Source organism: Balaenoptera borealis (genome assembly GCF_965194805.1).
Source record: "Balaenoptera borealis genome assembly, chromosome: 7".
Taxonomy (NCBI): Eukaryota; Metazoa; Chordata; class Mammalia; order Artiodactyla; family Balaenopteridae; genus Balaenoptera; species Balaenoptera borealis.
Window position 1 is genome coordinate 120626414 of NC_138864.1, and position 17467 is coordinate 120643880.

The following is a 17467-nucleotide window of genomic DNA, read 5'->3' on the forward strand; positions in this document are numbered from 1 at the left end:
TTGCTCCACGGCATGTGGGATCCTCCCAGACCAGGGCTCGAACCCGTGTTCCCTGCATTAGCAGGCAGATTCTCAACCACTGCGCCACCAGGGAAGCCCCCTTCATTTGTATGAATTTTAACTGAAAAACATATTGCAACTTTTTTCTACTGATAGGATGACTAAATTAGGAGGATACTAAGTGACTATGCACTGGAAAAAAATTTTTATAGTCTCTACAGTGAAATGCCATCAAATAAGCATCTGGAGCATTTCATTCCCCGGATTCTCAGATCTCTTCAGAACCCAGGTATAGATAGACATTTATTCTGCAGGGCTCAATTTCTTTATTGTAAACTTTCAGTTGAATTTAACCATCCGAAATGTGAGAGGTGTATTGCTTTGACCAGCCTAAGAGAGGAGATAATTCATATTCTCTTGATTGCTAGGACATGTGACTGCTTCAGTCCAGGACTATTGATAACTTTACTTACTTAAAAAAAGTAAAAGGACTATTGTTGAAAAGAAATTAAACAACAAGAAATATGAATACTATAAAAATATAGTATTATATATTAAAATATATTATTTTTCCTATATTATTATATATAGGAAAAAATATGAGACGCAGATCCCAAATTCTAAGTGCTCAGAGAAATCAAACAAAACTATATGGCTGTCCTATTCAGAGAGGGTTCTTGTTCAGGGAAAGAAAATAACATGAAGATGTAAATATTGACCAAATGGTGATATTTGGAAGTCCTCAAAGGATAGCAGGTTAAGGAAATGCTAAACATTTGAGAAGTTTTTTTAAATAAAAATAAATAAAGGAGACTTAGAAGGAACTGCAAAACCAGTAACAACAGCAGCAATAATAATAATGTTTCCATCTGATGGAAATTTTTTTTTTATTCGCCTTCCACTATTTCTGCTTCACCAGAATCTTCTCACAATAATTTGAATTGATTGATATATAAGTAGCTTGGCTTCCCTAGCAACAACTTCCATTTATAAAATGTCATCAATACACAGATCCTGGATGGTTTTCTTCAATGTTTGCATAATGTTCTAATTACTTCAAAGACTAAAATGTTCTGGGCACATTTAGAAAATAGGAGCCATGTGAACAAAGCTCTAACTGTATTATACAGTCAAATGGAGGAAGCCACAGAAAGACAGCACATGTCCAAGTATAAACCGGGAAAAGCGCTTCCATCCAGAAAGGGAGAAAATCAGGACTGTTCCAGCTTTCCCAGGAAAAACAATCCTGGAAATAGGGAAGGTTTGAGCTGGCTTCAAAAAAGGATACCATTTTTAATAAATCTTTGGATGAGGAAAGCAAATAATGTCAAATGCTGGAAATTTGCCATGAACAGATGGACAAAAAATGCTCACATTTCCTTTTCATCAATCATTGGTCTCCTCCCGTTTTTTCCTCTGCTTTTTACCCTAAATTCTCTCTCTCTCCCTCTCTTTCTCTCTCTCTCTCTCTTCCCCGACCCCTCCCTTCTTCCCTCTCTCACTCTCTCTCTTCAATCCTTTTCTCAAAATGTCATAATATGTATAATATTGTGTCTTTTATTTCCTCCTCTTCTATTACAGGGAAATTGCAGTTGCAACTTTCATGTAATTACCTATGTATTAAAAATGATTAAATTGATCTTTACCTGAGTATAATCTTCAATTGATTATTCATACCTGATATAGGATGATCGATTTAATTTAATATAAGTGGAAACTGAAAGATCTCTTTATGGAAAAAAAGCAATGTAGCCTAATTCCGTTTGCTCATCACATTTTTTAGTGCAAAATTCTTTCTCCTTTGCTGAATGGCAGATTTAGAAGGCACTGAAGCACAGTCAAGTGCGTAGCCTCTAGGGCCAGATTGGCTGGGTTGATATCCAGGCTCCGTGACTTACTGGATATCACTGACCTTGAGCAAGTTAACTTGTCAGTGCCTCAGTCTGTTCTTCTGTGTAATGGGGATAATAAGGTAGCTGTTGTAAAGATTAAAATGAGCTAATGTTTGTAAAGTTTTAGAATGGTTCCTGGCACTTAGGAAGTGCTATATATATCTGCTAAGTAATACATCAAAAACCTGATTAGCTTCATGGAATTTAGCTAGGTAGCAAACCAGCTTCTGAGCAGCCAAGATAGATATGATTAATTATGCTGAATTTCGGGTCTAAGGTGGAAACAGTGAAAAAATATGCTTGCTAATGAGAGTATATCGAGAGTCACATCACTGAAACGACGACCTTCATTCTGTTCTTCAAAAACTGTTGAAGTGGTGGCACATCTGAATAAAAAGAGTCATTTTGACAGCCATCTAATAAATGTTTTCTTCATTTCCAATCACTTTAAATTAGGAAATAATTTAGAGATTAAAATAGGAAGAGAATCTGTTTTGGGGTTCTCATGTTTTAGAAAGGCATAACTGCAAGAACGCTTGAATGCAAACCCACTATCATGATGATGAGAAAGCAGCCAACCCCAGCAGGCATAACACTACTTTAAACAAATATTTTATAACATTTTTTTGAATCAAAGGTTGTAGATAATATAACCTACTAAAACATACAATTTCCAGAAAAAAATCAATACAATGCTCTAAGTCTAATATAAATGGAAACTATAAGAAAAATAATTTATAGTCAATTATATGCTATCTAATTACTATATATAAACTATATTAATACTCAAACACAATGAGATTGGGAAACATCATGCAGTTTGCAGAGCTCACCCCATTCAGTGTCCCCATGGTTTTGTGACCCGCACACGCAGTTGAGACAGGGATCCTATTAGTGGTGTTGTATTAGTCCCCAAAGTTCCATTTTAAAAAGGTGTTTTTCTATTTAGAAATATAAAAAAGAAATAGTTGATCGTTGAAGCTCTGAGAATGGTAAAACTTTTTGAAGGAAGAAACTTGATATTGACCTGTCTTGACAGATGACTCCCATGCAGTAAAGGGATACTAGACAGAACGAGGGTTCTACAATATACTCTAGACACTGCAGATGGGTTAACTTCATTTCCATATTTCTACATTAGCAATCTCATGCAATCTATAATAACGGGCAGCTTCACTGAACACGTAACCAAATATGACATGCTGCCGGAAAGGGAATGGAGCTACTGCCCGTGGCTACCATGCCTGACTACTCAAGTAAGTGACATAGCTTAGCTCTTGTTTCATTCAATTCTCATTCTTATACATCAAGAGAAACACGAAAGGTGGAAAAGAGGATTCAGATAAACTGTCTTTAGGACTCAGGATTGAACATTTGTAATTCTCCACCTTAACTGTGTCAGGTAGAAAACTGTTTCTCCCTGTGTTAGTTTGCTAGGGCTGCCATAACAAAGTACCACAGACTGAACAGCATGAACAAGAGAAATTCATTTTCTCGCAGTCCTGAAGGCTAGAAGTCTGAGTTCAAGGAGTCCCTTTCTTGGATTGTAGATGGCCATCTTCTCCCTGTGTCATCCTCCTGTGATCTTTTCTCCGGATCTTTCTGAGTCCAAATTTCCTCTTCTTATAAGGAAACCAGTCATATTGGATGAAGGCCCATCCTAAAGGTCTCATTTTAAGTTAATTACATCTTTAAAGACCCTATCCCCAAATACAGTCACATTTTAAGGTACTGGTGGTTAGGGCTTCAATATATGAATTTTGAGGGGACACAATTCAGCCCATAACACTATCTACTTATGGTAGCTATAAATTATCATTAAGGAGCATGATAGAATCTATCTAAGACACCGAATTAAAGTGCAAGTCTACAGCAATACTCCTGCGCTACCTAGAAAAGTCAAATGCACTGTGCTGAGATAGGTGTGATTCTATGCCTCTTCTTCCTCTGCAACCTGAATCCTGGCTCCCCAACCCAAGGGTTACTTTCCTCTGGCATCAGTAGACTGAGTCTGAAGGGATATATGTGTGTACCAGAGCATTCAGGGGGCCATCTCCCCTCCCCCTGGAGGCACACCCCCTATTTTTAAACTCATGCTAATGTCCACATGGCATATAGGTAACACCCTTACCAGGCATTCAGAGAGACAGCTCCCCTCCAGCCCCAAGTGTGCATGAGGAGAGCACAAATTAGAAAAGGCAGCTTCTTTGTTCACTCCTGAAACATGGAAACATTAGCAGGTAGTAAAGAATGGTGGGAGTAAAAGCAGAGGTGGAGGCAGGTGAAAGTTAACTAAAAAGGGCTCATGAATGTTGCCCAGAAAGAATTTAATTCATCCTATCTCAATATTCAAAACTCTTGCTTTTCTTAATTTTTTTAACACAAAAGCTTTTAGTTTTCTTCCTAGCCACTGGCCTCTCTGTCTCAGTCACTTCTGCTTTTTCCTCCTGCACAGCTGAATTTCTAAATATTGGAGGGCTCTAAGATGATCCTTACTTTCCTTCCCTTCTCAATCTTCACATTCTTTTCAGGCAGTTTTATATAATTTATTTCCACCCCTGATTTCTGTCTTAAACTCCAGACCAGACATCTATCCACATACCGGACATCCACACTTGAATTTCTCAGAGGCATTACAAATTTTAATTATCTGAAAGAGAATAATTCATTTCATGCCAAATCTTGTTCTGTCCCAGTCCTCCTCGTTTTGGTAAATGGTATCATTATGCATCCAGTTACTTATTAAAAAATTTAAAATATTAAACACATAAATGCATAAAAATAGCAGGCATACATGATTTCCTCTTCTATTCATATATAATCCATTAATAGGTCCTATTGACCTTACTTCAAAATTTTACCCAAAATATCCATTTCTCTCCATCTCCATTAGAATTATAGCAGTTTAAACTACCATTATGTGGCCTGACTATGCTAATTGATGTCTCTCCTTCCTGTCCTATCACCCTGTCTAGCTCTGGTCTATTTTGAAGACCTCATCAGCTACGCCTTTCCTTTTTGCTCAGTGGCCTCTAATCCAACTAAGCTACCACATCACAATGGTACTAAATGCATTGTCACTTTACAGTCTTGCAAAACTATTCCCCTTGCAGGAGAAGAAGAAGAAGAAGGAGAAGGAGAAGGAGAAGGAGAAGGAGTAGGAGAAGGAGAAGGAGAAGAAGAAATTCCTTTCCTTTACATTTTTATATGATTGATTTGTTCTTTGGGCCTCAGCAAGAAAAAAACTTCACTTCCATAATCAGTCCTTGTTAATCATTCAATCTATGGTAGCCTACCAAGCTCTGAATTACATTAAATTTAATTTTAACCTATCATTTATCACTGCATAATATTTCACCCCACCCTATTGTCATGTAAGACCTAGAAGATCAGGCATCTTAATGATCTTGTCCATTGCTCTATACTTAAAACCTAGAACAATGCCTAACTCATGGAAGGAAGTCACGAAATTTGTGGAATGAGATGAATGAATGAATGAATGAGTAAAACTGTGTATGATGTATATTTGCATCACTAATTTTATCTGATATTCTTTTATGATATTCTTTTCCCCAAACAGTAGAATGAAAATGGTTTCAAGGATGCAATGAGAATGATTTCAATGTATTATGTGGACTTTGAAGTGCTAGGCAAATATGCATGTTGAAAAGAGAAAACAGCTTCCATGTTGCCAGTTCTTTTTTTTTTTTTTAATTAATTAATTAATTAATTATTTTTGGCTGTGTTGGGTCTTCGTTTCTGTGCGAGGGCTTTCTCTAGTTGTGGCAAGCGGGGGCCACTCTTCATCGCGGTGCGCGAGCCTCTCACTATCGCGGCCTCTCTTGCTGCGGAGCACAGGCTCCAGACGCGCAGGCTCAGTAGTTGTGGCTCACGGGCTTAGTTGCTGCGCGGCATGTGGGATCTTCCCAGGCCAAGGCTCGAACCCGTGTCCCCTGCCTTGGCAGGCAGATTCTCAACCACTGCGCCACCAGGGAAGCCCTTGCCAGTTCTTAAAATGCCCAGATATGAACATTTAGTGGTTAAAAAGAAGTGTCAGTTTTCTTAGTGACATTCTTCTATTCAATTAATCTTATCTAAATTATAAAATTATTTTCTTGACATTAATTAAATTTATTTTTAGTTTGAATGTAAATAGAGCAAATTATAAATATTTCTATTTTTCCTGGGGTAGGGGGTAATTAGAGTAGAGATTATTTTCTGGTGAAACAGAGGAAACAAAATTTGTGTGAAGAGTAGGCTGATGATGCCTTTTATTTTTTCATTAAAAAAATTGTTTATATCTTTATTGGAGTATAATTGCTTTACAATGTTGCATTAGTTTCTGCTGTATAACGAGGTGAATCAGCTATACGTATACATATATCCCCATATCTCCTCCCTCTTGAGCCTCCCTCCCACTCTCCCTATCCCATCCCTCTAGGTCGTCACAAAGCATCGAGCTGATTTCCCTGTGATGTGCAGCAGCTTCCCACTAGCTATCTATTTTACATCTGGTAGTGTATATATGTCAGTGCTATTCTGTCACTTCGTCCCAGCTTACCCTTCCCCCCAACCTCCGTGTCCTCAAGCCCGTTCTCTACATCTGCGTCTTTATTCCTGCCCTGCCACTAGGTTGGCAGGCGAATGGTTAAAGAAGATATGGCACATGTATACAATGGAATATTACTCAGCCATAAAAAGGAATGAAACTGAGTTATTTGTAATGAGGTGGATGGACCTAGAGTCTGTCATGCACAGTGACGTAAGTCAGAAAGAAAAAAACAAATACCATATGCTAACGCATGTATATGGAATCTAAAAAGACAGTACTTATGATGCCTTTTAGATTAATCAGGCATTCTCTTTCCTTGGTGTATGGAAACACCCATTTTCTTTAGCAGTCTTTCCAGTTAGAGCAAAAGAGGAAGTACTTCTACTCTTTTTTTTATCTAAAAAAAATCATATCACGTTGCTCTTAATCTCATACTCTGCCTGCTATAGGACTGTAGACCATAAATTACAGTTTTGTTTTGTTTTTAGTTTTAATTTCGTTTCTCTTCTTCCCTTGACTCCTTCTCCAGGATTTTAAAAAAATAATTATAAGTACTATTCAAAACTATAGTTGGGGATTAATTTAAATATTAAGATCTTTGAAACCTTTCCTCTAATGTTTTAATAACTGTTCAGTCAAAATTAACGTATCATTCTGTATTTTAAGAACTAAGAGAAAAAGAAAATAGTACAAAAGTTGAGTTAATATTTGGATTTGACATATTTCTGATTGTGTTTTAAATTGATATTGTTATTTTGGGGAATCCAAAGTAACCGGTTGTAGAGTACTTTTTCCTTCACCCAGTTTTAGTCTATTGATTTTAGGTCCTTACTGTTACAGACACTGTAGAATATGAGCTAATGGTCTCAATTCAGGAATAGATGTTTCAAGACTTAGACCTTTGCAAACTGTTTCATGCTCTGATGGTATTTTGTTTACTTGGTTTTGATTTCTGTTTTAAGTACTGTTATTTATTCTAAAATGAGAGTGGAATATGGCCATCTTTAAATTTCTTTGTACACTATAAGCAATTCCCGTACAATGGAGGAAGGTATTTTCCAATAACACTCTTCAATAGGGATAAGTAAACAAAAAGTATTTGATGGCTGTAATTATCTGGACAATTTCCCTCTTTACTTTGCTTAGAGAAACTAAAATATCTATGTTTTGTTTCTCTCTCTCTCTCTCCCTCTTTCACACACACACACACACATGTGTGCATGCATGCACACACACACACTTTCTTATCTCTGAAAATAAGAAGCATAGGCTATGTGGTCTTTGAAGTTAAATAAGGGGGAGAAGTTATTTAATTTCTCTGTATATATTCTTTCCAGAGTAGTCTGAAGTAATTAGTTTGTTAATTATTATAAGGCAATTTTTTCCATTTTTAATAATCCTCAAATGTAGCAATGAGAGAAGGGGAATTCATTTGAGAAACTTAAATTTGAGAAATGTGTTAATGAGAATGCTTTACCCAGAGAATTCCAAATCTATGTGGTATCTGCTTTAACTAAATATTTATTTAAAAGGTCCTCCCCAAAGCATAAGGGGAATACAACTGCATTACTGATTTCCACCACTGAAGGCAGTAAAGTTTGATTCAGTTTTGAAATTTTGAGTTTAGTTTTATGCAATCCCATTCTACTTTCAAATGGGCATCCTGGGAATATTCTGGCTAGTTTGTGTGTGTGTGTGTGTGTGTGTGTGACTATTATAATAGCATGGATTTTTGTGAATCTATTAAACTATAAGGTTCAAATCCCAATTCACAGTTTAGGTGAAACTTATTCAAGTGGGAACAGCGCCAATGCCATTTCCCCAGGACAAACCTCACTGTATGTCATTTAGCTATTTTTTTACCCACTCCTCGGTTTGTCCTTATTGTATCTTTCTGTGAGTCATAAATTGCACACAAATTCCCCTATAAGGTGTCAAATTGGATGAGGAGGAAAGAATGGAACAAATTGTGCTGTTTGTTTGAGGCAGTGATGGTGACTTGGGAGGGCAGATTGAGAGAGCAAGCCTGGGGTCACAGATTGATTTCATACAATAGCTTTGGGTCTTTCCAAGCACATTTGTGAAGTCAGCAGATCTCGTGTTACTATTTTAGTTTAAGTTTTTTGTGTGTTCATCCTCCTTTCTAAAGAGTCAGTGGACAATCATCAGAGTTGACGATCTTAGCCAAGTTGATCCTTTTAGGGTGAAGTTGATTGTCTTCTGTTGAAGCTACCCTATGACTTTTCCTATCAGAATACCAACATTGAGAAGGAGAGCGAACATTAGAAAAGTCCTTACGGTTCCTTCATCAATAAAACTGAGAGAATTCTTGTTAAGATTCTTTGATCACACATGTAAACCAATAATTCGAATGACTCGGAACAAGAGACACATTTTAATCAATCCAGAATAATTTACTGAGTGTCTGCTAAACCTTAAGCATAAGCCATTCCCAACCCAATCCATCCTTTCCTGCATCTGGTAGAATTCAGCTAATGGACTCTGACAGAAGAAAGAACAGGAAAGTCTCCCTTGAGCCCATCCTTCTGGTAACTCACCCCAGTGTGAATGTAAACAACACCTCCACAGCACATGAATTTAAAAAGCAATATGGTGAAAGCCCTTCTCACTAACTCCAGACATTATACATTGTAAAAATGAACACTGTCACATTTCAAATGTTTTAAAAGTAGATGCTAGTGATTTTTACTCTTAAATTACATAACTCTGAAGTATGCTACACACTGGAGAGTACTTGAGTGTTGGCATATGATATTACTTATGATTTATTAAATGCAAAGTGTATTTATCAAGATGATACCTAAACTGAGAATAATAGGCATAGCCTTATAAGAATTTGGTACGTGTACATTTTGCCCTTCTCTTCCCCACACACACAATTTAAATTACCTCACGAAATGAAAGCTTTAGCTAATTCATTTCAGTAACTCCCAATATAGAAGTCTGTAAATGACTTTTAATCTCCACTGGGAATTTCAGGATGAGAGACAATAGGATGCAGAACCTTCTGAGGAATGAAAATGCCAACAGGTCAGTCCATAAACTTTATAGTAAAAACCAATTATTAGCCTAATATCAGTAACTGGAACTCACAATAAACCAGCATTGTCTCTTGTATTTGGCATTTATGAAGATGGCATAAATTGAATATATGAGAACTGGCATATATAAGATATGAGTTGAAGTTACTTATGAAAGAGATAGAATCTCTTCTTCCAGAAAGCTATAACCATAGTCTCAAAGTGATATAAGCAGAGACAACCTTAAATAGTCAAATAATTGTTTACTACCATCTGGTACTACTTCTTTGCCCCAGGAATTGTGTCACTGTGCCCAAAACAAAACAAAACAAAACAAAAAAACAAAACACAGAATGATAAACCACATTAAAATGAAAAACTCAGCCTGTCTTAAAGATCATCCACTTCTGTGCATTTTGACCCTCATTCCCATCAGGTCTTGAAGAGAGTGCAGAATTATCTTACACGTGGAAAGTAAGTTCAGTCTCAACTTGCTGCACGGGCCTTTAGGGATTTAAGAAGATGAAGAGAAGATCAGAAAAAAGCAAATTTGAAAGACATCACACTAATTCTGAAATTAGAAAAAACTCGATCTCATACCATCAATTATAGTATATGCAGTTAAAATGAAAGATTGCATTACCAAATTTGTGGATTATTAAAGAAAGTTTCAATTACGTCCGTCTACTCAACATACTAAAGCAGGTATATATGAGCTAATTATACATGAGAAATACCGTTAAATAAGACATAAATGGAAAAACCATCTTCCTTCTCTCCTCCCCATTCCTGGCTAAATGCATATCAAGCAGAAAGTTCAATAGACCAAGAGATCTTTAATTATTATATTATCACATAAACTACCTTAAGTGTCATTAAATTATAATACCAAAGGTATTTAGGTGTTAGTAGCATTGCTATACTAGGAGAACTTTAACATTTATATATTCAAATGGAAAACATTTTTAAAAAGAAGAATTAACCATGTTTATACTGAAGCATGTAGTTAAAGCCATCTCTGAAATTCATTTGACAAATATCACGCAGATCTCAGTGAAATGGAATTTATTCTTGGTTTTATGTAGGTGATATAAAACACAGCTATAGGTTCTGTAATTTTCTTCAACTCTGCATAAGTAAAAGAGGCCTTATCATTTCCTATTGCCTGACGAGGCACTGCATCCTCCCAGGAGTTAAGAACACTAGGAACTATGGAATCTAGCTTTAAATGTTTTGGCAGTAACTCAGCTTAAAACGGTTAGGCAGTAATTTTCACCTCCAAGCCTGCTCCACTCAATATCTTCACCACTGCAAACTGAGGACATAATAAATGAATTTTACAGAGATTTAAGTCAACCCAGTTTCTTGGATGGAGTAAAAAGAATGTTCTTCGCAATCTGGAGTTTCAAATCAGTGATGGTAACTCTTACAGTGAGAACACTCATTATTCTTTTGTTTGTTTATTTGTTTTGTTCTTAAAATGCTCAGATTCCCCAGAACAATATGCACTATTTGCTTTATTATGTTCCCTGGTCTAACCTGACTACTCGTTTAATCTAATACTTATATTGGGTTTTGAATGTTCCTGATGCCATTCAGCTTTGTCAGTTGGCCTGGCATTATCAAAAACGGATGAGAGGAAAATGGAAGATGAAAGTCCAAGAAATACTTAAGGTAAACTTGGAGGATCTTAGATGTTTGGGCATTCAACAGGTAGGCATCACACAGTACAGCATGTAAAGATGTAATTTAACATGGAAACCATTTTCTAAATTGGGTTAAGTGTTAATAATTTATATACTAGATGGTGAGTTTTCCTAACTTCAATTTATTGTTGATGTTGTTATTGCTGCTGAAAGGTTGCTCTTTGTGTATCACATGATCCCCACCATAACTGTATGCTCTCCCATCTGCTAAGTATCTAGAAAAATATTAGCAATGAAGAAAATGGGACCATCCAAGACAATTCTAGACTCTCCGCCTCAGAAATGAGTTCATTCTTATCTAGACTGTGCATGAAGCATTAGGGTTAATATCCAATCTAGCTTGAAACTGTGGTTCTACCTTCACTGACACTAAAACTTCTGAGTGCAAAGGGTTTCTCTCCTTAAGTCACCTGGAGATTCTATAGTAGATCTTGGTCCAGAAATATCTTGAGGATGAACAGACTGAAAAAATGTGAACAACCCAGAGGGGGAAATACACAGTTTGCAACTTCTTTTAGATGAACTTTCTTCTTCCAGATTTCCTTTGTCCATCGCCAATCTAATTGAATTTTCCTTGTTATTCCATTCCTCTCAGGGCCCCGCCTATAGTTTTGAAAATTTCTTTTGTCTCCTCCTTCTCCTTAAAATATTGCTTTAGAAAATGGGTCCCCATTGTTGCTGAGGAAAATCTATACCTCTCTACCAGTCTCAGTAGGATACCCTCACCTTAATGCTTAGAATAATTGAAAACAACTGTGTTTTACTCTTTTAATTGAAATAAAGATAATTTTCTAAACCTGAAGAAGGTCTCTGATGTTGGCAAACATGTACCTCAGGTAACATACCCGACATTTTGCCTAACACTCTACAGCTCTCACTTTCTCACAGTCCTCTCAAATTCCAAACACATTTCTAAAATTTTATTTCAGTATGCATTTTGTTCTGTGGGAAAGATGGTAATATTTAGCATCAATTAATAAATTGCTTGTCTTTATGTCCAGAGAATTTGAAATCATTTTTTTCTGATGGAAGCCTTATTTTTTATCCAAAAATTTTTTTTTAATTCACCAATTTTTAAAAATTAATTTATTTTAAAATATTTATTTATTTTATTTATTTTTCTGGCTGCGTTGGGTCTTAGTTGCAGCAGGCGGAATCTTCATTGTGGTGCAGGGCTTCTCTCTAGTTGTGGCGCGTGGGCTCTGTAGTTTGCGGCACATGGGCTCTGTACTTGAGGCACGTGAGCTCAATAGTTGTGGCATGGGGGCTTAGTTGCCCCGTGGCATGTGGGATCTTAGTTCCCTGACCAGGGATCGAACCCGTGTCCCCTGCATTGGAAGGCAGATTCTTTATCCCTGGACCACCAGGGAAGTCCCTATCCAAAAATTTTTGAATGAATTTGCAATGTAAATATATTGAGGCATGAACTTGACTTCAGAGTAGAATTTTGGTACAATTCATTTATGTCATAGCATAAATAATAATAATAGCACTTTATATGAGCAAGATATATTATATAAATTATTTTTAATCCTCGAAATAATTTAATTCCTTAGATGTAAATATAATCTAATCTTATAAATGAGGAAATTAAGGCGTACATTGTGTGAGTATGTCACAGAGAGTTGTAGAGCCGAAACAAAGACCCAGAGACCAGACTCAACACCCACCCTATAAATGGCTTCCTGTATGATCACCTGATTCTCCTTTCTATGCGATTATAACATTCAAAAGTAATCTACTTAATATTATTGTGTTTTGGGTGGAGTGGGTTTTTTTTTTTGGAAATTCTTTATTTCCTTGAATATAACTTTTATTTCTTGAGGGCCTTTTTTTGCAACCCATTTCTAGCTAGTTTTAATCTCTCATATAAATAAAATTCTATTTTAAAATCAAACTGAGACTTTAGAAATATTGAACTTGCTTAAAAAGTTTTTGAATTTTCAGAAACCTAAAAATCACACTCACTGCTAAATAATTACTGTTTAGCCATCATTCCTTTATGTAATTAGGTATTTTCATAAGCGTTTACAACTAGGAAGTGATTGGTATAGGCTAACTCTATCTCTCTTTGTTCATTCACTTTTTTCCTTGACCCTTCCCTTTCTTCTCTATAGTTATGATTTGATTTGATGTCACAAGACTTTAAAGAGAAACGCTAAGGCAATAAAAATATAAGTCAATTCTAAGAGCTTTCTCCTCCCCTCTTTACATCCATAATATTAATAGGAAATTACCATACAATTTGATATTCAAAGCATGTGTATTTTTCTTTATATCCTGTATTCAGTAATTCCTTGTCTGAAAGGTAAATATTATATTTTACTTTTCAAAGTTATGGCATTTTTCTGGGGACACTAATTTGAAATTATATTTTCCTTAATCTGTGAGATCATCAAATAATGGGAGATTTCTGAAAGTAATCACTACATAAATTGTGGATTAGATTTGTTGGCGCTAAAGCACTAAAATGCTATAGAAAAAAGTAATTCTTAATTGCAATTCTGGAAGAACAATTATTCTGAGTTATGTGATTCTTATGTACTCATATTAGATTATAATCAAAAGAAAGTTGGTGTACAGAAAATGAAGAATGCAATAAAGGTTAAGATCAGATTCTATATTCTAAATATTACATATTGTTTTAGCCAGCTTCCTCCCAGTTTCCTAACCTTGATCATTGATTTCAAAGATGTTTTATACATGCATTCAGACCACCTTTTCCCAACTGTACCCTTTCTATTAATATTAAAATAATAAATCATTAAACATGAATTGTTTCTAAACAAATATCTTCAGAGAGTGTAATCCAGATAACACTAGTTGTCATGCATTTCTCTGAGACCATTAAAATAGACTGGGGTTTTGGAAGCTACTTTTAGTTTATGCCACTTTCCTCAAACAGGCTTTCTCACAATTAATATTTGATTATAATGGGAAGTATCTCACTGTGTCCAGGGCCAATTAGCATTGCCAAAGGCCCAGACTCCAGGTGACTTTCTGTATACCAGGAGCTTTCCTATAAGACTTGGCCTCATTATGTTCATCTTTACTAGAGAATGCATCCCAAACAGATCCTATACATCCAGCTACTCAATTCTTCTTGGAGTATACAATCAGAGTGGCAAGAATTTCTATCCTCGTTAGACATATTTTTCTGGGGGAGTACACTGATTTCTGGGCACAGTTGAACATATTGATTTCCAGAAGCAAATTCCACTCTAAGGACCACACCTGGAAATATACTAATTGTTTCTTTACTTATTGGAAAGTCCTGAATTTTTTCAATGCTTCATTAATAGAGTTAGTCACTTCAAAGTGTTATTAAAACCAAAATATTGTGATTCTTTTCATCAGTGAAGTTCCAGAATTTGGGGACGACTTTTGAGATAATTTACCAGGTGGCAGATTACTTACAGATCTCTGGAATGATTATGATGATGATTGTGATAAGAATGTTTTTTGATGATCTTCATTTTTTAAAGAAAATATGAAGATACTAGATTACCCAGTCAATATTTACCTGAATAGATGTCAGTATAAAAGTTATGCATATTTATCTTGATCTCTTTATTCATTCATTAGCCACCAACTCTGAGGGCAAAAGTGTTATTGATTACTCAGAGGTATAATCCCAGTATCTAGCACAATGTCCAGCTCAATAATAGTAGAAACTCAACAAATATTGGAGATATAAATGAATGATGAATATGTTGCTTGTGAAGCAATAACTTGTTCCAATTATGGGGTCATGTTAATATAAAAAAATAAGCCCAATAATTTCTGTAGAAGAAGAAAAGAGGACGTGAGTGGTGGGAGACAGGAATTGTCTATCCTTTCTTAATTTATATTACTTCACTTCCAAAATAATACAACTTGCCCATCTTGTTTCCTCATCATGATTTTGTTTTCTCTTTGTGTGCCTTCGGTCCACTTAGTTTTACTATTCTCAAACTTTGATTGACCTTATATTCTTATATTGAACTAAAGAAACATTTCATTTCATCATATGCCGTCTTCGATTATTTTCAAATACAATGTAATGCACATATCCATGATGAATTCACTCTCTGGAATAAGACAGTCCATGTTTACTATATCTAATAGGCTTCTGGTAGAAGTATCCTGAATCCATTGATTGGCTTCTCAGTTTTACAGGTTCTTAAAGGTTGACTAGGCCACATGGGCTTAGGACTTCCTACCTTCTCATTAAGAGTTATAATTGAAGTCAAAAAGAATCTTCTTAATGTTAATATCTAATGATGAAAAGGGTGAACTGGATATGGAGAATGTAGCATTAGAATCTAAGGAATGTCTGATCCTGAAACTACTGAAGTCTTATTTCTTTAAGTATAATTGTGAATTCCAATGTCCGTTATCCAGTTAACACAAATTTCAAGCAAAGGTAGTTGCACTACAAAGAATGTGACATTGTTAACTTTCAAACAGGGCAAAGTACATTGAAAATTGATGAAGGCAGGGTCTTAGCTCACACTGGCATGAAGTAAGACCATACTATATAGCACAGTGGTGATGCAGGGTGGTTACATGTGTCATTAAAACAAAGTTTTGTTTTGTTTGTTTTTACTCCTTAAGAGAAATGATTACAAACTGGTCGGAATGTTTTTGTAGGAAAGCAACACCCTCAGGTATGTCATTTTCTGTTACAAAACAATGAAATAGAAATCTACTGCCAGCTTTTTAAACTCAGTACCTAGATGCCCACTGAATAGCACCATTGAGATACTGAAATGGTAATACTTTCAATTGTTTCCACTTTTATTCTTCTATTAAAAAACTTGAACACTACTTCAGTGGCATTTAGTGCAATGGTTAAAATAGACATAGTTTAAAAATTGACTTCTGAAAAGTTCTGCTCCTGCACAGTATTTTTTTCCTATGACTGGTTTCTTTGAGTTCTTACAAATGGTTGACGACAGTTCTCTACCACAGTGTTTTTGCAAGCGCTCACTGACTTCTGACAGTCTGTGGGAATTAAAATAGAAAAAGGGCATTTTATATTCCATAAGAAGGCATTTACTGTATCATTTTATAGGAGGCGAGTTTTATAGCACAAGGATGCAGTTTCCCCCGTTAGTCATCTGTGTGTGTCTTCATTTTCCAGATTGTACCCAATCTGTAGTTCTTACTAGGACAAAACATCCCTTTAAATCAATAGGAAACAAAGCTCTAATAAAGAATGCTGAATCAGGCCCATTACCATCATACAAATTATGCAGTGAACACACAGCACTGTCTACAGTGGACCTTTCTGAGAAACAAACATAATATTAAACTCAGAGTATATTCCAGGAGTAGGCAAGTCTCCATAAACATTTTATTTGTCTTGAAAGGCGAACGCTTATTCATGGCATAACATTGAAAGACATGGTTCCTCCTCCTTAGCCCTCCCTAAACATCGTTAGATAGTTAGATGACCAATAATTCTTAACTGTGTCGGTAGAGTCAGTGAAAGGATTGGTTCTGCAGACATATGAGAATCCCAGTACTATATGTACACTGGCTGGAAGGAAACTGTATGGAGGATGGTGTGTGGAGAGGTGTAAGCTGGGGAGAAGAGCCTGAGATTTATTATTGAAATGATCTGAATGAGAAAAGAAAATCTGGGTCTCCCTAGATATTCGTAATTCTTCGTACTTGCAATGCATCAGATACCTTGAAGTAGTTACCCGTATGCCTGCTGATGTCAGTTTTGTGTTTGTATCTGTTTGTGTGCGCGTTTGCCTGAATGGAGTTTTCCCGGCAGCAGCGAGTGTTGGGTGTACGTGTGTGCATATGTATGAGTATGAATTAATTACATATTGAAAACATCTGCATTAGCGGCGTCTGCAGTCGCCGATGCTCCGGTCGGGATGTTCAGCTCCGTCACTTGGTGTTAGGACCACTCGGAAGACCTGCCTGTCGGACGCCTGATTCTAGTTCCCGGGGGGGCCGGAGCTCCCGGGGCCTGTACCATCTCTATCTGAAGGGGAGGAGAGACAGGAGAAGAAGGCATCCGAGCGAAGGGCTTCTGTTTCCTGCAGCTGGGTGGGGGGCAGTCAGGGTTGGAGCCGGGTTCCAAGATCACACTGCGAATTCCCAACTTCAGCACCGCCTCCCGCCCGGGGAGAGGCGCGCGCCTCCCTCCTCGGCCCGCGCCCCAGCTGATGGAGCCGGGGCCCTGGGTTCCTTCCCTCTTCTGTTTCCCAGAGAGGCGAGGGCAGGGCAGAAGGTTTGTGACAGCCGGAGGGGTAAGGTAAGGAGGAGCCGGCGGCG

The 17467-nt window shown here is 36.6% G+C and overlaps 1 protein-coding gene across 1 annotated transcript in view; it reads left to right on the forward strand.

Moving 5' to 3' along the window:
- Positions 1-5898: 5898 nt before the first annotated feature.
- The window catches only part of CNTNAP2 (contactin associated protein 2), a 2074761-nt gene continuing 2063192 nt past the window's right edge, over positions 5899-17467 (forward strand). The window contains exon 1 of the mRNA XM_082400459.1: positions 5899-17447. The gene's annotated coding sequence lies outside the window, so the exon portion shown is untranslated. The remainder of the gene's footprint in view (positions 17448-17467) is intronic.